Below are 26,662 nucleotides of genomic sequence, written 5' to 3' on the forward strand. Positions count from 1 at the left end.
CATAGAAAACTTAGGGTTGGAAGGGACCTCAGAAGGTCATTTAGTCCAACTCCCTGCTCAAAGCAGGACCATCCTAAACTAGATCATCCAAACCAAGGCTGTGTCTAGCTGAGTCTTGAAAACCTCCAAGAATGGAGTTTCCACAACCTCTCTGGGTAGCCTGTTCTAGTTTTTACTACCCTCCTAGTAAGAATGTTTTTACTAATATGTAACCTAAACTTCCCGTGCTGCCACTTGAGACCATTGCTCCTTGTTCTGTCGTCTGCCACCACTGAGAACAGTCTAGCTCCATCCTCTTTTGAACCCACCTTCAGTTGTTTAAGGCTGCTATTAAATCCCCTCTCAGTCTTCTCTTCTCTAGACTAACTAAGCCTATTTCCCTCAACCTCTCCTCAGAAGTCATGTGGCCCAGCCCCCAAACCATCTTTGTTGCCCTCAGCAGGACTTTCTCTAATTTATCCACATGTTTTCTGTAGTGGGGGGGAGAGAGGGGAGGGAGTGGGGCAAAACTAAACACAGTACTCCAGGTGTGGCCTCACCAGTGCTGAACAGAGGGGAAGAATCACTTTCCTTGACTCACTGGCAACACCCCTACCAATGCAGCCCAGTACGCTGTTAGCCTTCTTGGCAACAAGGGCACACTGCTGGCTCATATTCAGCTTATTGTCCACTGTAACCGCCAGGTCCTTCTCTGCAAAGCTGCTGCCCAGCTAGTCAGCCTCCAGCCTGTACCGGTACATGGGATTGTTCCATCCTAAGTGCAGGACTTTGTGCTTGCCCTTTTTGAGACTCATGAGACTTCTTTTGGCCCAATCCCCCAATTTGTCTCAGTCACCCTGAATCCTAGCCCTTCCCTCCCGTGCATCCACTACTCCCACCAGCTTGGTGTCATCTGAAAATTTGCTGAGGGTGCACCATGTGCCATCTTCCAGGTTGAAGATATTGAACAAAACTGGCCCCAGGACCAACCCCTGGGGCACTCCACACCAACTGCCAACTAGACATCAAACCACTGATTACTACCCTGAGCCTGATGATCCAGCCAGTTTTCTATCCACCTTACAGTCCACTCATCCTGCCTGTACTTCCTTAGCTTGCCTGTGAGAATGTTGTGGGATACCATATCAAAGCCTTGCTAAAATTAAGGTATACTACATCCACTGATCTTCCCACATCCACAGAGCCAGCCATCTCATTACAGAAGGCAATCAGGTTGGTCAGGCATGACTTGCCCCTGACTGTTCCTAATCACCTTGTTCTCCTCCAAGTGCTTTGAAATGGATTCCTTGAGGATCTGCTCCATGATTTTTCCAGGGACTGAGGTGAGGCTGACTGGTCTGTAGTTTCCTGGGTCCTCCTTTTTCCCTTTCTTAAATATGAGCACTATGTTTGCCCTTTCCCAATCATCTGGGACCTCTCCTGATAACAAGGAAATAGTTGGTTAAATATAGTTTCAGAATATCCTAGGAAAGAAAGGACCAATGGCCCATGCAACAGAGTAAAGCAAGTCAATGCTCCTTCCCTTCCCCCTCCAAAACACATGTTCTGATCATGCAATCTGATTTAAGGAAAAATTCCCTTCTTGGCCTCAAATTTGGACAACTGGTAAGAACCATATCTGAGGCAGAAAGCCCATACTTCACTTCAGACAACTTAGTTGGTGTGCGGGCCGGGAGTGGTCCCAGGTTCTCGGGGGCTTTTGCGCGGCGCGGGCTGCAGCCAGCAGCCCTGGCACGCGGGTCGGGGAATTCAGGCCAGCGGGCTAGAATTAGGCACGGACGCTTAGCAGTTGATTAAAGATTATTTTACTTACACCGAAGATGGTCACGGTGCAGGCAGGAAAACTTGCTTGATTTGCAGTTACAGACAGGAAAGAAGAGAGGCAGACTAGAGTTCCTTCCACACGAACCTCTAGCCCAATCCGGTTGAAGGCTCTAAACACGCGAGCCCATCGTGTCAACCGAAGAAAACAACTCGAAGCAGAGAGCTCTGGCTACACTCACACAAAGTTTGCTAGGCTCCGTGGAACTTGCGTGCAGGGAAGGGGTTCGTCGAGGGATTGTTCGGTGATGGGGAGAGGCCAGAGGTTGATCAGACCCCTGTAGCCTTCTTGAGATATACGCTGGGTCCGTTAGGCTCCGCAGCACTTAGAGATCTTCACGAGATGTGAAGTCCTCCTCCTCCAGATGGTTGTGGAGTCCTCCAATTTGGGCGGAAACCGCTCAAGCCTCTTATACGGCTAGCAGGCCAATTGCTAGCCGCCACGTGGGAATAATTTAGAACTGGCAAATAGTGGGACACAAATTTGCATGCAAATGGCGGGAACTCCTTGCACCGTGCATTTCTCTTGTGCAACTAAGAAATGCACCCTGCAAAGAAAGCTCCGAGTGGCGGGAAATAATTTAGCAGTGCCGAAGCACACACAAACAAAATCACACCCTTGGGTTGTGACAGTTGGTACCAGAGCTAGCCAATCTTTTGCATTTGAAGAACTCTCTGGTCAGGGAAAGAAACAAAGAAAAGGGTCCAGGTTTGGAATACAGTCAAGAAACTAAGATGGCAGCACCAATTGGTGCATAGAAAAGAAGGGGTCAAAGTAGAAGACCCCAACACCTGGCCCCAGCTAGGGTTCCTTTAGCCACTGTTTTGTGGGGGGTGGAAATCTTGCTTTGGGAGAGCAAATAGCAGTTTCCAAACAAAATCTGGAGAGGTTTCACCTACAAAATGGTTTGTTTTCAGATATTAAAGAAAAGCATAATCCTGCCATCTTCTGTCTTTTTTTACATTGCAGGATCTCAGTGTTTTTTGGTTTTAGGAAGCAATATTTGAAGTAAAAATTAAAATGTTTTCATTTTGCCTGAAGATTACAACTTGTGCAAAAAAAGATTCTATGGGGGTATTTTTCCTTTAAAAATTCTGTGGGGGGTGCTTTTAAAACAAGACCTACATATCTACTGTTAATAAACTGAATTCATTTTTTTAAAGTGCCCAAGAAACAACTGTGGGATGGGCTGCCGCTGGGACAGTTTCCAGTTAGTCTCTCATTGTAAGTGCAAGTTTGAGTTCAGATTAGATATGATCAGCTAAGACATTGGTGCTTTTAAGATAGCAACTATATTAGAAGAGCTCTAGCTTGCAAACAAAGTTCTCATTAGTGGTGTGTTTCCTAATTATTAAAATTATCTGTTTGACACTTATCTGTGGACTTTTCCAGCACCTACAGCAGTGAAGTGGCATTAATCACTCTGTCACTTCTCCCACTGGTCAGCATTATCAGATCTCAAGCTAAACAGAAGCAATCCATCATTTCCTCTGCAAAAATTAAAAAATATTTGAATTTTTGTTCCATAATATCACATCAAAAAAGGCTGCATTTCAACTGAGAGCAAAACCTGCAAGAAAGCAGCCAAAAGCAAGTCACAGATGCTGGTAAAGACAATTGAGAATTTGTTTAGGAGCACCACACACTACTGCACTTTAGGAAACTAAAGCCTACTGTACAAACAAACCTAATTCCTGCCTTAAATTTAGTTTTAATTAAGGCTCAATCTTTGCTGTCTTCCTCAAATTAAACATTTTGTTAACTTCCCTATGAACACCCATAAGAACATGGCAAGCAGGACTTGTCCTAAAATGAATTGTGTAATTAAAAAAATAGGAATGGTTACATGTATCATATTAGCAATACAGATTTTAAAACTCTGCTAGAAACTAGATAGAATAGCTATAGAAATGCTCAAAGTATATTAGAGATTAATTCAGGTCAATATTGAAACATTTTTCTTATACCAACCAAGTTACAATTCCACTTTTGTTAAGAAAGGTACAAGTAATGAGACCAGTTCTCTAGTTTTAGTGTCAGTACAGCTTGCAAAGTCTCAGACAAAAACAGCTTTCATAAGGTATAACTCTACTCAAATAAGGATCTCTCCAGGATGATCTTAACAGTATAATCAGTAAAACTTCCTCCATGCTGAAAGCAAATTAAATATGCTAGAATGAAAGAATATATTGTATAGTATAGGTCACAAAAATAACTTTTCTGTCATAGTTATTCTTGGGTGGGAGCTTTGTGGAGTTCAACACAAAACATTTCTTTTCCTGTTATTTAGCTTAGCCTAAGTCATCTTCTCTCTCCAACCTGAGGAAGTGCACTTTGCGCCCAAAAGCTTGTCCCATGCCTCTCCCACTACACAGTTGGTTCAATGAATGATACCACAAAAAAGCAAAAAAAAATTACACTCCAACCTCTCCACCACCAGCATGGGAAAAAAAAGGGCCATGGTTATTCTAGTCAGTTTCCTCATATAAAAAAGCCTCATCTTTCCTGCAATTTGATCTCAGGTCCTAGAAATGTTCCTAGGAAATTTGATATTTCCTGTGATCAACGAGATAGCACATTCAAGTCAAAGGTCTAAGCAGGATAAACTCTAATCTGAGGATCTGGTCTTGCATACTTGTAAGACAGGAAATAGCTTGGTGGCAGATTCCAGGTGCTGATATGCAAGCAGCCCTATCAGCTGGTAGTATTACACTCGGCATGTTCCACACACCCCATTTGTGCGCACAACACACGCACAAGAAAAAATTTCCAGTTCCAGTCTAAAACAACGTTAACATCAATGATTTCCTGTCTTCGCTAAAACGTGCACCCATTAGTTTATCTAATATTTATTTATTCATTCAGTGTATATGCCACCCTTCCCAAAACAGCTCAGAGCAACTTACAATAAGTAACCTTAAGACAGGAGAACAGCAAGAGGACCAAAACAACTTAAAAGAGCACTTCAAGATAGAGACCGCTTAAACAACATCTCATCCCAGTTTTGTTTGGTGTATGCCTGCCCAGATAGAAAGTTATTATAGCGCTTCCAAAAGATTCCACTATACCTCAAGAAAGAGAGGGGTTGCAGAGCTGAGCAGCACCTGTGAAGAGCAATGTCTCACATGTTTTCACCAAGCAGACTTTGAAGCAACAAAAGTAGCCGGGAAGTGTCAGTACACAACATCTGTCCACTTTGAGGATGCTCTAAATCATTCATCCTTCAAAACTAGAAAGCCAATTGAGGATAATGTGGGAGACTTGAATTAATGGAGAAACCCTTATCTCACAAGGGAAAGAGTCCCTCCCTGGCTATATCAAATTAAAACTTTTCGGTAGAAATCATTTTTGTAGCTTCCATTCCAATAGAAGAAAACTCAAACCATTTCCATGCAAAGAACTGCACAGGAGACATTACTTACACTGCTTAAGAAGTTTTATTAGCAACATCAAGGATGAACAGTATTCTTGAGCACCACCTACTGGCTTCTCATCTGTTAACCTCTACATAGACCAGTGGTTCTCAACCAAATGCGGTGGGGTGCCACACAAAGTTAGCACTGTTAGGTGTGTAAATTCGGTTCACAAAATAAACCCAGAGATTTCAAATAGAAATGCAAACATTCTGATCAGTTTTGATGCAAGTGCTTTTGAGCTGAAGAATTGCTCTATTATTTTTCTGTAGAGGAACAATGAGTGAAAACAAAGAGCTGGCATTTCAAAGGGATGCCTTGAGTCTAAAAAGATTAAGACAGATCACTCCTAGGGAAGTACCATACTAGTTTCCAAAGGCATTCAACATGCACTTAAAATTTGATGCAATATGGTATCATGGTTAGGAACCATTTTCTGTGTATACAGACTGTTCAAAATTCCTTTTATTCTGACTAAGTGAATCTGATGACAAAAAAAAATTTCAGATACCCTAATGGACCTTTCAAAATAACAACAACAGGACCTATCCTCTGCTTTTTAGTTCTTACTAAATTAATTGTGCAGCGCCTTTACAAAATGCTTGAAGTCCCTCAGATCTCATACTGAAATAGTCACAGGTAATTATGCCATGCCAATTCATACACTTGTCCTCTTCCCTTTATAGAAACTAGATTTCATGGGGTCTTGTGTAGGGTAATCAGCTGCAATTAGAGACACAATATGCAATATGACCTAACTGTCCACAATTTTAAGGCTAATAATTTTCTGTTAGAATCAGGTACAACACATTAAAAACTGTCTGTATCTGTTAAATTGATTTTCACAGAGAAACTGTAGACTTCTAGATAAACCTATTTCAGGTGGAATATATCTTGGGGGGATACCACCTCAGATGCTTCAGGTGGAAGGTCTTTAAATCAATCAATTTTCAACACCTTTGATCCTTGTTTGCTCCTATGTCCTTTAAAAGATGTTTTAAAATAATTCATAATGTCTCAAGCAGTCTTCATCCCCAAGTTTTATAACATAGCAGTACCACAGGTGCTACTTGTATAAAGCTGCACATAGGGAAAAAAAGTAGAAAGTAGTTGCCATCTGCAAGTCATGTTATCAGTTATTTTAATGAATCATAGGATAATATAGATGGAACAGATCTTGGGAGTTTATCTAGTCTAAATATGGGCATAAAGCAGTACCCTTTCTATATCATCCCAGACAAAATGTGTATCTCTTGCACTTACCTTTCAATAACAACATTTTACAACATTTCTACTTAATCTGTTCCATTGCTTTACTACCTTTGTGGTTAGAAAATTATTCTTAATATCCAACCTAGTTCTCCCTTGTTGCAAATTAAGGGTGTTACTCCCTATTATGGCCCCTGGGGACACACAAGACACTTTTAAAAATTAAAAAAAAACTTAACTAAATTTCCCTCTGTCTTCTCTTTCCTTCTCTTGACTAAATAGTATCAGTTCTTTCAGTGCTGGATGATGTTGTAGCTGTGATGGTTCAAGGAAATATGCAAGAGGCAAGGATTTTTTCTGGGTGATACTTTTTATTGGACCAAGGGCATGGTCAAGATCGCTGTAGACAGGCTTTCAAATTCAATGCATTCTTCTTCAAATCAGCATGAAGAAAGCCTATGTAAGTGTATCTCAGCCATGCATTTGGTCCAATAAAATATATCACTCACAAAAATCCTTGCCTCTTGCATCAGTTTCTCTAGGTTTTCTCCATATCATGATTTTTCTACTCCTTTCATCATGTTTGTAGGTTTTTCTACAAGTATCTTGCAGTGCAAGGCCCCCAAATGAGCACAGTAGTCCAGAAAAAAGCCTCACCAGTACCAACAAAGTGGAAGAATCACCTTCTGTGAGCTGTACTCAATATTCATGCTATCACACTGCAGGATGGTTTTAGCATTTTTACAACAATATCATGCTGACTTTTTCTCCTTTTGTACTATAGTCCCAGGTCCTTTTCTGCACTACTGCAGCCCAGCTAGCTATTACGCAGTGGGTGCATGTACACATACACTTTATTGCAGAGTAGACTAATTAGCTTCACAAATTAGTCAGCAAATTAAGTAGGTGTGCACTTGTTTCCATCCTCTAAGTCATTAATGAAAATATCAACCAGTAACAGACTCAGGACAGATGCACTTGAATTCCTATTGATACCTCTTCCCAGTAGCTATTGATTTGTTTCTTTCTGAGCAGATCATTCAATCAGTTATGAATTACTGTTAGGTATGTGCAGTCTAGGTCTCTGGCTGACTTATGAGAAAGTCATAGAAGACTCTCTCAAAAGCCACATCCACTTTTCTCCCCTATCCACAAAACTTTTCAACTTCTCATAGAAGGCTACCTGGTTGGTTAGACAGGACTTGTTCTTGATAAATTCATGTCTGCTGTTCATTATCATGTAATCTTTCAGATGTTTTCAAACAGATTATAAAACAGACTCTAGTACCTTTCCATATATAAAAGCTAGGGAAAGGGAGAACTAGTCAGGAATTAGAGACAAGTCAGTCCTTTAAAAAAGGGGTAATTTCCTGTTCTAGTTTTGGTGGATCTCATTTCCTTTCCATGAGTTGTCAAGGATAACAACCAATGGCTCTGCATTGGCTCCAGCTAATTTCTTGAATACTCTAGGACAGGGGTGGGCAATTATTTCAACTGGAGTGCCACTTAATAAGTTTTGCTAAGCTGTTGAAAGCTACACATAAAATCTTTTAGAAGATATCATTTTAACAGATTATAGATAAAAATCATATACTAAAAATCAAACATATACTATAACATATTTAATTTTATTTCAAAACATATTTTTGTCCTGATTTATGGGTTTTTTGAGTAGTAGATATAGAGGCAATTGCATAATAGCTCCAAATAAAGTCTTACTCTTGTATATTGTGAGTGGAGAAGGGAGGCCTGCCCATATGGGAACTGACCAAGGGTACGGAGGGGGAGGAAGGGAAAGAGGGGGCAGAAACAGCAGTTTGCCCTGGGCAGTGCAGGTACAGTCCACCATCCCCACATCCAGCCTGCAGCTGCCCCTGCAGCACTTCACATGGGTCCAAGCCTTGCCCTCTCCCACCCAGGGCAGCCCACATCATGCTTCTACCTGCACCCACCCTGCAGACAGCACCACCCTACCCCCAACCAGTGCATACAGCTTCCCAGTGGGGCTGCTGCCACAGTCCTCCAGGTATTGCCCCAGCTTCCACCATCTCCTGTAGCTCATCCTCCTCCTGTCCCTGCTGCACCGCTCTGGGCAGCAGGCACTGTGAGGAAGCTGTGGGGATGCATACCAGGCATGCGGTTGCCCAGCCAAGTGGGAGGAAGCTGCAGTTGAGGTGCTCCCATCCCAGCGTGTAGGGGTCCAGGTCCCAGCTACCTTCCATCCACTGTGCCCACCAGGTACAATGGGCAGCCACCTGTGGGTGGGCTGAGTGGGTGGGAGGCAGCTGGAGCCCTACACTAGGGCAGGAGCCACCCAGCTGGGCATTGGCTGCCCAGCACACATCCCCTCAGCTTCCCCACATTGCTTGCTACTTGAAGCAGCAGGGCAGGAGGAGGAGAAGCTGCTGAACGTGGGAGGAGCTGAGCAGTACCTGGCAGGAGCTTGATGTAGGTTGCCTCAGGAGGGAGCAGGTGGGACTTGGCTCCATGGAGACTGCTTCAGGGGCAGCTGCAAGCCAGATATAATCAAATGGTAGGTACCTTGCCCGCAGGCTGGGTCCAAATCAGTTGGCAGGGCAGATCCAGCATGCGAGCCATATTTTGCCCACCCCTGCTTTAGGATAAATCTCACCAGGGCCTGCTCATTTTAAAGCATCCAGCTTGCCCACGTAATCTCTCACTGGGCCTTTCCTAACTTTTGGCTGGGTATCTAACCAACCTGTCTTTACTTCATGTCCTTTAGTTAAAAAGGCATTAGACCTTTGAGCTCCCTCCACCCCCCATAAACCATTATTAGCTTCCCCACTCAGTAAAGGACCTGTTTTCTTTGTCTTCCTCTTGCTTTTAACATTCTTATATAAGGATTTGTTGTTGCCTTTTGTCCTTTGCCAACTATATCTAAATTAACATATAGTCTTCCTAGTATCTATAGTGTGTTCCTCCAGTGTATACCAGCTATGACACCTTCTTTGCAATCTTCAGTTTCCTCTCTTCCTCTGAGGGTGACTCCTATTCAAAGTCACTGGTCTACTAGATTCTTGTATCTTGGGGATGCAGGCAAGGCTGGCCGCCTTCCTAGAATATCTTGCCTCCTTGTTACAAACCTGCAAAGGCACAGCAGCTGTGAAGACCTCACTGCCTTATGCAACAGGGCAACAAAGCCCAGACCACAAGGTCCAAACCAATCAGATATATGCACTGACAAACACACAAAGCAACCATAGTTTCCTCTTCTCAGAAGCAAAACTCCTACTTTGACATCTTTGGTGGTTCTTGATGTCACTGGGACTCAGGCTGGCCTGTCCTTCCTCACTAGAATTGCCCTGTCTCTTTGCTAGCAGCTGTCATGTTTCAACAGATCACTACCCAGAACACTGTAAGATGGCAACACAATCCAGAGCAGAAAGCCCAAACCAAGGACACACATGCATTCTCAAACCCCGCTCTGTCACAATCAGATGTCTTCTGATGGATGTTATTGTATTTCCTCTCCCACCCTTAAGCTAGCAACTAATCACTACCATCTGCTGAAAAGATTGCCAAGTCACCACAACCTAACAGTGCTGAATAGTGTCTTTGTGCAGAACTGTAGGACTGATATAGGCGCCACAATCCTCAGTAGGTATTAATACTAAGCAAAGAGTGCAGTTGCATTCTGAGTCTTATGAGATTCAGATTACATAAATACATGCAAGAAATGTGAGCTTTTAGGTCTCTAGCTACAAGTGTTGTTTTTTGTCCTGTATTTTCCGATAAACTAAGCATAGATTGCTAGCTCCTTGTAGGAGGGAATACCCCATAACTGCAGTACCCAATACAAGGAGGCATGTTGACCAGGCCAATAAGTAATTGAGAATTTACCTTAAGAGTGAAAAATAAAATAATAAGACAGGGCATAAATTTTACAAATTTGGTGGGGAGCACATCGAGTCTGCTGACTAGAGATGAAAATCTACTATCGTTTTTTTCAGTTCCAGCAACATCACTTACTAAAGTCTGGGAAAAAAAACATATGCATCACACTCAGTCCTGATGGGTTTTCACACTGCAGCTTACACACAGGGACAAGGGAGGCTGTAGATATTTCAAAACATAATTCCAAAAAATCTTGCATGTCAAGTATCCCCAAGTGGCACACTTAAATACTCATCATCTAGGTATGGGTATTTCCAAAAGCATTTTTGTTGCTGTTGTTCCCTATGGAACATGAACTCAGTAAAATATAAGATTCTCTTTCCCCATGAGAATTAACTCACTCCGAAAATTAGGAAAGCAGTTGCTGCCCAATTGGAAGTAAAACTACTATGTGAACCTGACAGAAAACGCAGATCTATTGAAGCTGCTGTCCCCAAGTGATAAACCATTTGACTAATGGACTTTGGTAAATGCTCAAATTTAGGATTTTAAACCCCCCACCCCTTCCAAGGGTGAAGAGAAGAGAGAAACAACAGTGAAAGGAAATAATGCTCAGCTGCAAAGGAAATAATGCTACGTGACATCTACCCACACAAGTCTGTTCCAGGAAGAAGGGTGGGCAAAGAAAATAGACAAGAACCAGAAAATTAAATCTTTTTACAAATCTTATGTATATGTCCCCACAAACCAGAACAAGTTGCCATTTAGAGCCTTAGTGCAGCTAGAAAACTGTATTTACCCAAAGCCAAGATGAGACTGAAATTAAGATAACCACCAATAATTAGATTCTACACATGGAAAATTTATAACATTTGTTATAAATTTTCCATGTATAGAATCTAATTATTGGGACTCGACCCTTGCCTCCTGTTGCTTGGCCACCCCCAGTATTTGCCCCCCCCTGCCTGCATCTCCTGGCTCCTGTCCTCCCCCTCGTACCTTGCCCTCTTCCCAACTGTGCCCACTGCCTCTGCCCCCTCCCCCACCTTAGCTTACCCTCACTCCAGCTTCGGCAGACTCCAACCCACTCCCGCCTGGGCACGTGTTTGCTCTAGCCCAGTGTGGCCCAATAGCAGAAGGAGAGATAGCAGCAGCTCTGGCCTGACCCAGCCCTTGCCCCACTTCCCCTGCCCCACCCCCACCACTTCCTCTTTGAATCCAAAAAAATGGAGCTAACCCCAACCCCCAATCTTAAATGGGGGAAGGGGGGAGGATAACGGATGCGCCCTGTCTTGGATCTATAACTGGAAAGACTGTCCTTGAATAATGGACATTAAATCAAGCTTTATGGAGGCAGGATGGCAAATGTGCTAGACCAATCTTTCTCTGACTGAAGCTTTTCTCATCCCAACTGAGAGCTCATATTATTGTTTTCTGAGTCACTGCAACTAGCAGATGGGAGTATTAGAATAAGAATACTTTGAGTGCCTTTTTGTTGATAGAAATCCAACCAATGAAAAAATGTTAGAGGTGCTGGCAGTGTTTGCTAAGTTGTGGAAGATGAGCAAGGTCCCAGACAGCAGCAGAATGGCTAAAACAGTGCCATCTTTAGAGAGGGAGGGAGGATTTGGGGAAGTATAGATTGGTCAGCCAGACTTCAATATCTGGGAAGTTGCTGTAGCAAATTGTGAAGTAATCAGCTTGTAGACTGGAGGAAGGAGCAATCACTAACAGCAAACACAGATTCATTAAAAGGAAATTATGTTCTGAAATAACTTGCATTTTCTTCTTTGACAGAAAACTTGTTTAGTTGACAAAGGGAATGCAGTGGACATGATAAACCTGGATTTCAGTAAGACTTCTGATACAGTCCCATAGAACACTCTCATATGTAAACTGGAGAGATGTGGGCTAGACAGATTTACTGTTAGCTGGATACTAGGGCTGTGTGAAGCTTAGGTCTCCGATTCGATTCAGAGGTGATTTGGCCGAATTCAGCCTCTGAATCTCTAAATCTGAATCGAATCAGGAGACCCTTTAATCTCTCCAAATTGAACCAGAACCCTCCAAATCAATTTGGAGAGATTTGATGATCTGGACATAGACACAGCTTTAAATGTTTTTTCTACATATCTCAAGGTACCAGGTGGCTTGTGAACACTGAGATGGTGGGGTGGATGAAGCGTCTTACAGGAGTGTGGGGTGGGGGGTGGTCCCTAGCATGCTCAGCAGCGGACCCAGAAATGGACCAGAAGCACTTCCGGTACACTTCCGGGTCCGCCACAGAATGTGCGGAGAACCCCCCCCCCCCCAACCCCCTGGCTCAGGGACTGGTGCCTCCTGGGTCTGGGGGGGGGGGTACCTGGGGTCCCCCCACAGCTGATTGCCAAGCTGGGAGTGTGTTGGGGGGGTAGGGTGCGGACCTGGAAGTGGACCGGAAATACTTCCAGTTCACATCTGGGTATGCCGCCAAGCATGCGGGGGAGCCCCCTGCGCTCTTGTGGGACACTCCATCTCCACCATCACAGCATTCATGAGCTGTGCCTGGTACCTCGAGGTTTGTAGAAAAAAAAATTTAAAGCTGTGTCTATGGCAGAATCACTGATTCTCCAAATCAGCATTGAATCTTCAGATTCAGATTCAGCCAAATTGAATCAGGACAGTGATCTGGATCAACAAATTGAATCACTGTCCCCCGATTCGGGCTGAATTCGAATTGAATACGGCCCATTTTGCACACCCCTACTGGATATATACATTGTTTGGGTAACTGCAAGCAGAGTGACTACAAATGAATCAAAGGTTTGTTCTAGGTCTAGTGCTATTTAACATTTTTATTAGCGATGTGGATATATGAGCAGAGAACTTACTGATCAAGTTAACAAACATTCATGTAACTGGGAATGACAGCAAACATTTGGGGATAGGACTCATGTTCAGAAGAACCTTGATACATTAGAGAACTGAGCTGAAAGTGACAAAATGAAATTCAACAAGGTGCTACATCTAGAGGAGAAAAACAAATACAGAATTGAGGATAGCTGCTTAGGTAGAAGCATTTCTAAGAAGAATCTGCAGTTATGGTAGATCACCAATTCAACATGAGCCAGCAAATATGATGCACTTGCAAAACAAAAGCAAAAACAAAAACAAAAAAACCCCAACCGGTATCCATCATTTGGGGCAACCTTAATAGGAGAACTGCATGCAAGACATAATAAGTGATAGTATCACTTATAGTGCCAAGTATCACTTTACTTGGCATCATTTAGGCCTCAGTTGGAGCATTGTTTCCAGTTCTGGGAACTGTTTGTTAAAAATGGCATGAAGAAACTGGAGAGGATCCTAAATGCAAGCAGCGAAGATGACAAAGGGGCTGGAATGCAAACCACATCAGGAAAGACAGTTTAGTTCCAGGAGAAAAAAAGACTAAGGAGGACATGATAGCAGTCTTCAAAACACCTGGAAGGCTGCCATGAAAACAACTGTTCTCTCTTGCCATAGAAGACAGGGCATAAGGCAGTGGGTTTAAATTGCAGCAAAACAGATTAAATCTCAGGAAAAACTTCCTTACTGTCAAAACAATAGGACAGTGGGACAAGCTGTCTAGGGAAAATGTGGAGTCTCCTTCTGGAAAACGTGGAGAGAAATTGGAAAGACATCTGTCTAGGATGGTTGAGGTATTTCTGCAGAGGGTGGGACTATATGACTCTGGAAGTCCCTTTCATCCTCATGATTTTAGACTAATAGCAGACAGGTATCAAAACATCATAACTTTGATGTTTAGGTACAAACTGAAAACCACTCAGCCACAAAATAGAGTTTGCTCTCACCACTGATTAGTGTCAGCCTGGATTTTATTCACACCATTGGCATTTTGACAGTCAGTTTCCCAGTGACTCGCACCTGTCAGAGGGACTCCTCCGCAGGCCTGTGCAGACTGTCACAGATGCTTAAAAATGGGGAAATAAAACTGACTTTCTGCTCATGGCTAGAATGGATCATTCCATATCCTCCCAAATGAGCTGCTTCTACTAAGACTGGACTTGAGTGTTGTTAGTGCTGCTGGCAATCTGCCTTAGAGATAATTCCTGAACTACTGAGGTTAATTGGAGTTTTGGCACTAACTTCAGTGTGAACAAAATCAGGTCCTAAATCATGCCTGTAATAATCTAAAGTAGTCTTGAAGTTCTTAAGCTTAGTGATGAACAGGCCTCTACAGTCTACAGGCTGTCTACTGATAATATTCTGAAAACGGTGATCTGTTACTGTCAATCTCTGGCCATCAGAATCAATTCAGACTAATTTGTAGACATGTATCCACATTAACACCTGCCTTTATAGTTAGCACTAGCCAGCACATCTGAACCCCACGTTTCAAAAGGCCAGTAATGTCAAATATTAACAAGAGGTAAGCATTTTTTAAGGTAATATTGTTTATTCAACCAACTTCATTGTTGGGATAGAGTTAGAAAAGCTTTTTCAAATACAACACATTTTTCTCCAGGTCCCAGGTGATCATCATAAGATACCCTTAAGGATATCACCTAAAATATATCACTCTACAAAATCCTTGCCTCTCACATAATTGCTGGACCATCATGGTTACAACATCACTCTAACAACACCAATGATAAACCCGGATAAAACTGAAGTTAGCTAAACCCAGGTCTGTCATACCTTGTTTTAATCCTAGCAGAGCCATCAAATTACTAAACATGCTTCTGCAGCCTCTCTCTTTTCCTCCCCAAATCCTCTCCACATTCCCACCCACCTATATGATCAGCTACCGGTAGAACACTTTTTTCAGGCTCCAGTACGCAGCACTGTAGGCAGGGACCTGGCAAATAAGACGGCAGATTTCTCTTTGGCTTCCCATTGAGAAGAAAATTTCAGGGAGAGCCTGCTGCTCCTGATAAGGTGAATGACTAGCCTCTGAATTCACTTAGTAATTAGGGCAAATCCCATTTTTGACATGCCATGCCATTGGCAGGAGTGTTTAGATACAAAAGGTATCCATGAAAGTGTTTTTAGTGGAAGATCTGAAAGAAGGGGAAAAAAGTACAGATCTAAAAAGCTCTGAATATTAATTCTCCAAAGCAAGAAAGCAGGAAATAAAGAGAAATAGTTCCACCATTACAAATTACTTGGCTCATGTAAATACTCAGTTCCCATCCCCTCTTCCATCCAATCACACACTTGTCCAAAGGCTGCTATAAACTGCACTGCAACGTGTTGTTTTCGGGGGTTTTTTGCCACTTCTTTGAAATTACTTAGAGATTTCTGGTTACAAAACAAAGCATAGATGCAAAATCTCTCAATAGATACAGGAGAGAGCATTCAGTTTGACTGAGGTTTGCAAGAGGAAATAGAATTAGGGCAGAATAATTTAACCTTAGTAATTGTTAACGCCAATTTGTCGTTTCTTAGTAGTTGAATGAGAACTCAATGGCATTGTTATAAACTGGATGACTGAGGTTTGTGCATTGCTTTAAAAGCCTGGCTCTCAAAGGAATGCAGTTGTCAGTGATCTGAGGTAAGATATTTCCTTTCATATTGGGGGTGTGCTCTTCTGTGAAGCTCTTTTGGAAAAGGGAGGGTGTGAATTTGAAGTGCTCACAGCTAATTCCCTATGTACAGACTTGAATTCTAAACGGAGAACATGCACAGAAGCAGCTATTCCAATCCATTTCCAGTCACAAGCACCCTTTTCCTCTTAGAAAGGCATCAGCAGATATTAAATGAAAGTGAAGGAGGGATAGGCACTAGACTTCATTACTAGGCTAACGTTAATTAAGTTTACTCATGAACTCTACATGCCAATCATTTAAAATGCATTTCTCAGTCTTGTCGAGGTAATCTTTTTGCAGCCTCTTTCTGTTCCTCTCTCCTGTTCTGCCCCCATTTTTGCTCTCCATCACTGCACTCAGATCCATGCCAAATCATAAATGTCTTCAGCACCTAGGGCAGGGGTGGGCAATGTCCAGCCCACAGACCGGATTGGACCCATGGTGGACTCCATTTCCCAGCAGCCCCTGCTCCCATCACTTCAACTAGTTCCTATGGAGACCCCAGAAGCAGCGGGGCCATGACAGTGGGCAGAGGTCTCTATGGAAACTGGATGCAGCAGCTAATGGCAGGGGCTGCTGGGAAATTGAGTCTGGCAACTGGTGGGATCTGCCATTTTTTCCACCCCTGATGTATTTAATAACGTCAGGGGTTGTTATGTCAAAGGACTCATCTGCACAGTCAGCCCACAACACCGTGCAGGTGATTCCCTACCTTTGCTCAGTCTATGCAAAAAGGAAAGGTTTATTCTATCAACTGACCCTCCTCCAGAGGCATCCAGTCTGTAAATAAGCTTAAATCAGAAGATTTACACTGCCGGACATGAGTGAACCATTCTCTAGTCAGTTCATAGGCTATGTTCACTAGAAACCCCATTGTATGGCAGAATTTTAGTAGCAAAATAGTTTTTTTGTGCAATGACCAGTCAAATCAGAAGCAGGAATTTCCCATTATATCTAAAGCTATTAGGGCTTTAGCATATTTTAACACCAGCTGTAGAGGCACACTTGGAATTAAAATGCCAATAAACAGCACTCTAATTAACTGAAAGACCCCTGGAGAATGCCAAAATATAGAAATGCCCTGACTGGGAGAAGTGCCTGTGGGTCTCATGAAATAAACCCTCTAAACAAAAAAAGTTGCAAGGAAAAAAGAATGTCAAACATACTGGAAGATGAGCGGAAGAGAAGCTTTCCTGGCTTGTTATCTTGAATATTTTAATTGAGATCATACCAAGATAATTTAAAATGCCTAATTAGGATATTCTGAGACTGTAATTTGCATGGTGATTTTTAAATGACTTTTTAAATGTGTGTCTAGCTAATTAATGCCCCTGTATTTTGTAGTTGTGAATTCTAAATGTCCCCTTACCTGCTCTACTCTGAATAAACTGGGTACTTTGCCTTGTTTGGGGCTTCTGAAAAAGAGTAGAAAGGCCATTTACAGACCTATTGAACTTGGAAACTACTAAAAAGCATCGCCGACAGAGTCACTATTTAAGAACAGGGTTCTTGGTCCAGTTTTGGAGGAATATTAGCAAGGGGAGATGCTAAACATGGAAATTAATATCTCCTGTTCACTTTAATTATTTTCAGTTGAAAACAGGAAATTGTCAGTGGGAACTTCAAGTTCCATAGAGCTATTTATAAACATTGCAGTTATTAATGGGTTATTAATATTAACATAGGCTACATCTTCAATATAATTTTAATACAGTCATAGTGGATTTACATTAGCCAAGGATTTGGACCATATTCCATGTTCTTAGCCCTAAATTGAAATGTACAAAACCAGAAACTAAACTTCAGAAAAGTTTCCTGTAAGCCAGCAGCTGTCAAGAACAGAAGTAGGAAGGATTCATTATTTCTCAAGGGAAGATTCCCTTCATGGCAAAAGGCTATATCAGCTGATTATGTAAACCACCCGAGATCCACACATGGCCCTACACTGTCTCCAGAACTTCAGCACACAAACCTTTCCAGTATCTGGCAATTCTGGAAGCAAAAATCTCATTCATCAACAGCTGCTTGAAGTCCTCCCTCTCCTTTTCAGAGCATCGCTCCAGCTAGTCCTTTTCCTCGGCAAGCAGATGCTTCACTAGCGTGAAAGAGGACATAGGGAGTTCATGCAAGTCTACACATGGACCTGGAATGGGGTGTGCCAAGCCCATTTCTGGACTAAAACTACATGTACAGATGATATCCTCCCATCTTCCTCTTTCCCTGCCCTCATCCCTTTTGATTATCCTGGAGTCAAATTAAGTTGGCAGGTTCGTTTTCTTAATATACAGGGGGGCATTTTTGAATGACATCTTGGTAATAAAAGCTTGAAGTAACATATGCATCCTCAGCTATGGAATAAAAGACACCAACTGACATGCTGAAACAAATCTTGAGCTTCATTTATACTCATTGCTACTGGATAAGACTTGGTCCATATAGTCCTTCACAACCTTGTCGGACTGAAATCACATGATTTTATAAAGGAAGAAAAATAAACCCAGAAGTAACAGGCTCCAGGTCAGCCTTCCCCCAGCAAGAATCCCTTCCTTCCCCAACTTTCCTCTCAATCTTCCAAACAAGTTGTCCTGAAGCAACAGGATTGAGGCCACTCTTTTGCTCTATTTGTCCAGAGCTGCAATATCTTTTTGGACCACACCCCAACCTCAGCCTTGGTGTTGCCATGTGGCAATGAGTTCCACAGTGCAAGTTTGCAATATGATAAAAGAAAAAGCTATTCTGCAGATTGGAAGGCAAGTTTAAATGCTATCTGATATCCCTTCAATTCTTCATTATGAAAAAAATACGATCAGGTGCCAGACTTGCATCCTCTGTTCTTCATTTTGTGTTATTATTTGAACTTTCTTCAGAACATGAATAAAAAAATAAAGTCTTAAAAACAATGTTAAAGCTAAAATTAAAATGCCAAGGTTTCCTGGTCCAAATTATTTTTTGTGTTCCTGATTTGAAAAACTGGGAAAGATGAGGAAAAGCTCTCATTTGTCACTGACTGGAAATGAAACACAGATGGAAAGATACCTTAAGGAGAAATATATTCACACCCCCAGATTAAACTCCCTGAATGAAATAAGGTTTGTCCTCAGTTGTTGGAATGATGCATTTCACCCACCAAATGGGAAAAGTACTTGACAGAAAGAATTGCATCAAGCTCGTTACTCTGTGCTCTTTAAGCCGTCAAGTTACTGTGCAGCACTCGCTGCTGGACCAGGAAAAAGACTAGAGTTCATTTTATGAATGAAGGCCAATTTTGTACTTAAATGATACAGGCTATATCCTCTTCTGCTATCAATCAGTAGCATTATAATGATTTACAGCAACAGAGGAAGTAGCCCTTGGAGAAGCTAGTCCACTAATGAGATACCCAAACCTACATTCACTGTTGGTCACAGGTGTAATCTCTTCACAGGTCTACAAAGAAATTCAGACTATCAGTAGGGCAGAGAAGGCTCAAGACTCACATCTCTCCCACCACAAGCATCACAGCCAGACACCAATAAATGTGAAGACTCTGGGATGTATGATTCAGCCATAAAGGCTAGCTTAATTTCAAATCCTAAATTAGAAGTCCTAAATTTATATATCCACTAAATAATTCCCAGCTCTGTCTTTATAAAATAAAATAAAAGATGTGATTTAGAATCCTTTGTAAGCAGATCACATAACCATGAATTTTACCTGATAATGCCCATGGAATAATGGAAGTTACAAAGGGGGAAAAAAGAAAAGGCTAAAAAAAATCCAGAGTAGGTCAAGCAATTTGTAAATTTTTGCAGCAAATTTAAAAACACTGCCATTCGATTACTTACTTTTAAAAGTCTATTTTGAGCCAGTCTCAGCTATTAAGTTTCTTATGACTGTTGAATATTTTTTAAAAGGAAATGAAGGTAGCTGGATATGTATGGACCAATTAAGACCGCAGATATTGTGTCCACTCCCTGTCTGGATAACAAACTTTTTAAAATAGCAAACTATTGCCATTTTTAGAATATCTCTTCTCTGTATACAAATAGATTATGCCAGAGGTTTTCAACTTTTTTTAATAAGTGTAGCCCCAGTGGGCAGACGTGGAGTGGGGGGGGGGGGGGGGGGACACCGTAGAGCAGGGGTACGCACAGTACACCGCAGAGCAGGGGAGGAGAGGGTGGTACACAGCACGACACGGAGCAGTGTCATCATGGGGTGGTGGATGGTGGCGGCAGCTACCACATATGAGCTGCCTCTCCCCCTTGCATCCAGCCATCCAGGCGGTGCCTATGCAGCCCACAGAGGGGCGCTGCTGCCCTCACCTCCACCCCCACCCCACCCCCGGCCCTGTTCCTGGGAGGCAGCGGCACAGGGTGGTAGTGCTTCGTCCCTGCCTGCCTGCGCATACCTCCTAGGGCCTTCCCAAGTACCCCCAGGGGTACCAGTTGACAACCTCTGGATTATGTGAACATCAACAAAAAACTTGTTTGCAAGCACTCAAGAACATGAGCATGAAGCAAGCAAATATTGTGACGCCAATTAACATTTCACTGTATTTTTCCACACTTTAAACAAGAAGGTGGCCTTTTCCATATATACACAAATAAAACTCCCTGCCTCCTGATATTAGTGGAAGTATCAGTGACAGGACACCAATATACACTGTGTACTAACAGAGTGTGTCCTTTGCATAGTTCTCAGCCATGTGGTCTTCTTGTGTACTTCCAAGCAGAGCACACCGAATGCCACAAGCTACTGCATGTTCACTGCAGAAGAACACACAACAGTAGCCTTGTTTTCAAGGGCTGGGGTAAAACTCAGGAGGAATTTAGGATCAATGCTAAGCACATTTTCTTCCTGGAGCTATAAAGTATGAACCACTTCTTCATTATCATGGGCTGAGAGAAGTAAACATGCCTATGTGGAATTTATGTCTGCAAACCCCTGCACCAAAACATGTATCTGAACAATGAGCTGCCAAAGCAGAGGCTGGGAAGAAATGGCATTTGTTTTTAAAAGATATTGAAAGAAGAGGGATTGTGTCTTTGTCTTTTTTATATTTTGCCTCTATACGTCTTCCTCAATCTGTGCTATTGGGACCAAGACCTGGAAAGGTTTGCAGAAGATCTCTAGAGAAAACTCAGATGCTAAGTAAAGAGAAATAGTAATTCAGTAGAATGTCAATTCTAGCCAGATAATGGATGCAAGATTTTAACTGAAGAGTTTCACAGTAGGAATTTTAGGTCTGATCTCATTCTTGCAGGCCATAAGATGTTAAAGTAGGTGATCCTTGGATGGGGCAGAGTAGCACCTCTTGCTCCTTAAGGACAAAAACAGCTTAATTGTTGGGTTGGACAGAAATGAGCCTATCTTATTACCTGCATCTCTACTAATTCATTACAACATGCCAGCCCATCTCTGTCAGATAGTTTTAAACTTGTATAATTTTTCTCTACCTAGGCTTTAAAAAAAAAAAGTCAAATAGGATTTTTTAAAGAAGGGGTTCCCCTACTTCCACAGAAATATTTTGATTGAAAATGAGTACATTTTTTTCAAATAGCAAAGTATTTTTGAAGTTGTTACAGTCTCCCCTCCATGGCCCATTTCCCCCACCAGTAAACACAACACAGTAAGTCTTTGTGTCCAAACACAACTTCACTTTTCTCTTCTACCTTTAGCCTTGGGAAACTTCTCCAGTATTGAAAGGTTTGAATAGGAAAGATGTGAAATTTCATTTGTCTCTTTTGCCGCTAGCTATTCTATATAAGTAACTCCTACATTTTGAAAAGTTAGGGTGTGGGGAACCCATAGACAGAGACAAGAGGGAAGAAAGGGAGGAAAAAAATGAAAAGCAAACTAGAAGCCTGCATCTTGTTTTAGTTTTTGAAGCCTACAAATGCCACTCAACCAAAATCAAGCCATTTTTTCTTGCAAATTATCTTCAATTAAAAACCTATCTGTTGGTGTGCAACTTCACTGAAAAATTACTTCAGCCGACTAATTGCAAGATGATTGTTTTATACATTTCATAATGGTTCATAATGAACCATTGTGATTACTGTACAAGAGATGCCTTCATTCCAAAGTGTACCAAGGAGATGCTGCCATCTGCCTGCCATGCAATTTCTCCATCATCTTTGCCATGGTATTAAAAATAGGGCCATAACATGGGAATTGAAGTAAATTTTTTTATTGCTACCCTGAGGTATTCATCCATTTAAGTCTGGGAAGATTCTCCAAACATCACTTACTCCTCTAACTGCCAGGATCTATGTTTAAGTGGTTCAAACCCATTCATTTATGGCTGGTCCCTCATTCCACGTTCTAATTTCCTCATTCTGGGTACTACGTCTTATTGTGATACCCACTTACTAAATATGTACATTTAACTACTTTTTTAAACAATGTTTGCATGAAAGAATGATACTAGAAAGGAGTGCCACATCAGTGTAGAAACAGGTAGAAGCTAACTTGGTCTTCTACTCAGCCTATATGACAAGTATAGATAGTATAAATTGCTCCCCCTTCCCTTACAGTGACAGCCCTTTTTCAAAAGTTCAAGTGACAATGTAGATAGTTTCAGTTAATTGGATTCTTTACACACTTTTAAAAGGCCTGTAGAAGCCAGTCTACATGCAGTCATAGGAAAATACCTGTATAAATTTTGTGTTGACCACGTGACAAGCCACTCGGCAAGCCTTTAATCCATCACCAGCTACCAATCTGATAGCAACTTACTAGGGCAGACAGCAGCAATTAGATGAAGTAAACATCTCTAATTGCACATCATGCCCTATTTTTTGAGCAATTTTTTCTGCAATCTAGGCAAGTATCATGCAGTTAAGATTTCATGACTGGTGTGAAGGGTATGTAAAACGAAGTACACAGCAGTTGAAAGCAATGTTTTGAAGGTTTGTATTCATAGCCCTGTGAAAATCAGTTCAAGAGTAGTCTATATTTATTTACTAGAAACGTGCGCCTCAAATTTACATCCAGTTGCTGAAGCCTCCGGGCGGTTGACAAGCCTTGTATTAGCTTAGGACTAATGTGCACCATTTGTCAAAGTCAGAGGGGTGGAGGTAGGGAAGGGACTTTTCTACCTCTAGATGAAGAATGCTTGGATTTGATTCCCTCCCTCGTGCTACAAGTGAATTATTTGCATGAGTGGAAAATTTGTGGCTCTCGCTAGAAGAAACAAAATATTTGATTGCTTAAATAGCTTCAGAAAGTAACTCAGATCCCCCCGTCCCTCCTTTGTTTTTCAAGTGGACCTTTATATCTTCTAAATATCACCATCTGTAGAAAATAGAAAGGAATAAGCTTGCTCAGAAAAAAAACCAAAAAACTGTCAGAAAACTTTTACCCCCAAACCAAAAAGAGAAAGAGTCTGAATACTTCTATTTTTCATTTTGACATACCTCTATCATGTCTAGGTACAACTAAAGCAAAAACATCAAGAGAAATATTGTTGTGGTATGAGCAAGTGGGTAGTTTCTTCATGAAGGGATAGGAACTGAAGTCTGAAGAAACTGGGAAAAGCCACAGAATCAAGTCACGTGTTTTGAGAAATTAAAACGGACCTTGTTCACAAGGATATTGCAAAGACTAGTCTGTTGACAGATTAATTTTGGCCTTACCATCTGGGCTCCTAAATATCAGAACCTTAAAAGTCAGACTGCAGCCCCTCGTACACCCCAGAGCTACAAAGCACATCATGAAAAAGCTATTAAAGTTAATATATCCCCAGATTACCCTAGGCACATAGCAGCAATGGATCACTCTAGAGTCAAGTCTGGCAACCAAGAAGTGAGAGCACGACAGTAATACTGTTGTTCTGTTGCAGTTCAGGTTCTATTCCTAGCTTAAGTCAAAATCCTCAAGGACTTTCTCTTTGGGTCTCCATTTTCATCATTTTCCTGCCTCCATACAAACTCCCAGCAGATGCCTTCTAGCTATTGCTTCTAGACAGGTGCTTCACTAGGCCCATTCACTATTTGGGGATTTCCTTGTCATGGATTCAGAGATAATTTTCCCCTACAAATCTCACTCCCGGCCCACCATCTGTCCTACATACAAACGTTACAAGCCCAGGATACAATATAACAGCAGCACTATCAGACCACCTGAGTCTCTTTGATTCCCAGTGCTGAATAAGGAGGTATGGAGGCTGAGATAAGTCACCATGTAGACAGCTACTCATCTACATCAGCAAAAAAGGCAGAGTTAGAAGTAAAGTGACACCTCGGTGAGCTCACCAATCAATCTGAAACAACATCTCTTACCAGAGTATACTAGTCTAAGCTCACCCCTTTCATGAATTAGCAACATTTTAAGTCAGCTCTTGCTTTCCTACCTCATTACATTTGGGGAAAAGATTTCCTCAAGGAAGTTTCTAAAAAAGTACATGAGTCATAAATGAACTCAAGTATGAAAACCCCAAGGAATGAGACAGTTCCTACAGAAGTAGGAACTTTACGCAGAAATCAGTAGTCATAGCACATCAATAGGAAGCCTCTTAACAGCTGCCAAGTGTCTCTCAAAAACTTTCAGATTTCATAGTGTTTAAAAACTGAACTATTCGAATGCTATGCCATGCTTCAAATGTTAGCACCCTCTAGAGGCATCTGAAGGAAAATATGCATGCAGTGTTCTGGGATAAGTTACGTCCCAGGAGCAAAGGAAAAGCAGAACACGTTTAGAATGAAACAAGCCTTCATTAAATGGAACAAAATATCAAGTTTTTATTTTTTTGGAGAATGTATCACTATTAGCATGGGGAAAAGGGCAGCACATGCTGAAGTGCTCCCACCTTTTATGGAGAAAAGCTGGGTCAATTAGTCAGGAAAGTATCAAGTGAAAGAGGAGAGGATGGAGACAGGAAAATGCAAGTATCTGTTAAGCACAAAAATCAAGATGTCAAGAACAAAATTAGTCAAGGCACCAAGGAATAAAAACAGATTCTTTAATTGCCTTTATACTGATGTTGGAAGGCTACGTTACAAGGAAAAAGAATCAGAATTGCCTATTTATGAACATAAATCTGACCTAGTAGCTAACATTGAACCCTGCTGGGAAGAATTTGCATGATTAGAATACTTTTTTTTTTAACCTATTCAGGGAAGGGTTGAGTAGTAGAAAAAGAGGAAAAGCAGTTTTTTCAAAACAGTCAAGTTCCAGACAACTTAGAAAAAAATTATCCTGAATACTTATGGATCAATAAAGGTATCCATAAGGCTTATGTAATCTGCTACAAACAACTAAGTCACACAAAAACAGAATGTCTGACTTATGCATAGAAAAATCTCTTTACAGGGAATAGCTGGAATGACTAAAATATCCTTAGGATAAAGTCCTTTGACTTTTTAGGAGCTGTAACTGAAAAACTGTTCTTCACAGAGACATTTTTCATATACGACTTCATCTCGGTAGATAATAAGAGATTAATAAACTAAAAGTGGCTGCTTCAGTACAGTTAACCATAGAATTTGTTACATCTCTTCTGTGAAACAAAATAAAATGCAAACCAAACTATTTAAAAGGGGCAGCTTCCACAGACGGAACACAAGTATGAGACACATCTGGGAGAAAATTTAAATGAACAAAAAAGAATGAACGATAATTGTGAACTTAATATTTTTACTCCATGACCAAAAAACTGGAAGAGAGAGCCACAAGAAAGTTCAAATGCCTGGGAAGTCTTGATTTATAGCAGGTGACTCCCGTGTACAATCTGGCTTACAAAAGAGAGAGTTAAGATTAATCACTCTAGTGCTTGCAGACTGCGTTTCTCAACCTAACAGACAAAAAAAAGTATAATAAAATATGATATCTGGAAGCTGGACTGCAAATCAGGTATGTTTGTGCTATTGTCTGTTCTCCTACTTTCCAATCTGTCATCATGGCATGGTGTGACAATTTGATGGAGGCAAGTGGGGTGCAAGAGTTAGGATGCAAAGAGCTGCAATAGATTTTCCAGATGTGCATACTATGTGGATGAACTGCTTGGTACTATTTACATACAATTGTCATTGGCAGTACCTCAGTATGAGGATGACAGTCTTCCAGTAAATAGGGAAGTCATTGATTTATCTGTAGGTGATATGCACAATATACAAATACTGGTTTTGTGATTAAGGTCTCCATACCTTTGATATCAGGAACATATTTACCCTATTCTGCTCTTCAAGGCTAGGTACAGACATTCAAAAATCCGGACGTGGAATTGATTTAAGTTATGCAGTTTTCTGTAAGCAACATAGTTTAGATCAGTAGCAAACAGAGCATACATTCACGCTTTGGGGTGGAAGGTGGGGAAGGGGCACATCTTAGACTGGGTTTCACCATTTTTAAATGAGCCTATGTGCACCAAATTTCTGTTCTGTTATGGGTATAGGCTGGTTACTAATCACCAGGGATCCGGGTTTTCCGTTTCCCATGGAAAACCAGAGAAAACCACAGATTCCCTGTTTTAATCAGAGAAAACGCGAATTTCTATTTTTAGCAGAGAAATCTGCGGATTCTCTGCTTTTGCAAAGAGCTCTTGCAGGCTGGCACAGCTCCAGCCTGCAAGAGCCAATTGCAAAAAGGGCAGGAAACCCCCAGCCCTGGCTGGAGGTGGAGGGAGAGGGGGAGGGTGGAGTCTGAGCCTCTGAGGCAACCAAGGCCAGGCTCAGGCTCACCTTTCACTCCTGGAGCATGGAGGTAAGTGGGGCTTGGGGCAGGGCTGGGGAAGATGGTTGGGAGCTGAGGAAGCAGGGGGTGCTGCCGACCCCAGGCAGCACACAACAGCTGGCCAGGGGGTGAGGGCCAGG

The 26,662-nt window shown here is 41.8% G+C and overlaps 1 long non-coding RNA gene across 6 annotated transcripts in view; it reads right to left on the bottom strand.

Moving 5' to 3' along the window:
* LOC106738353 (uncharacterized) overlaps positions 1 to 26,662 on the bottom strand; it is a 264,293-nt gene that overhangs the window by 182,994 nt on the left and 54,637 nt on the right. Inside the window, exon 1 of one of the 6 annotated variants that reach the window (XR_009462055.1) lies at positions 11,356 to 11,419. The exons of the other annotated variants lie outside the window; for them this stretch is intronic. This is a non-coding gene — a long non-coding RNA (uncharacterized LOC106738353). Of the gene's footprint in view, positions 1 to 11,355; positions 11,420 to 26,662 lie in introns of those variants that run through there. 6 annotated transcript variants of the gene reach the window in all.

Source organism: Alligator mississippiensis, chromosome 4 (genome assembly GCF_030867095.1).
Source record: "Alligator mississippiensis isolate rAllMis1 chromosome 4, rAllMis1, whole genome shotgun sequence".
Lineage (NCBI taxonomy): Eukaryota > Metazoa > Chordata > Crocodylia > Alligatoridae > Alligator > Alligator mississippiensis.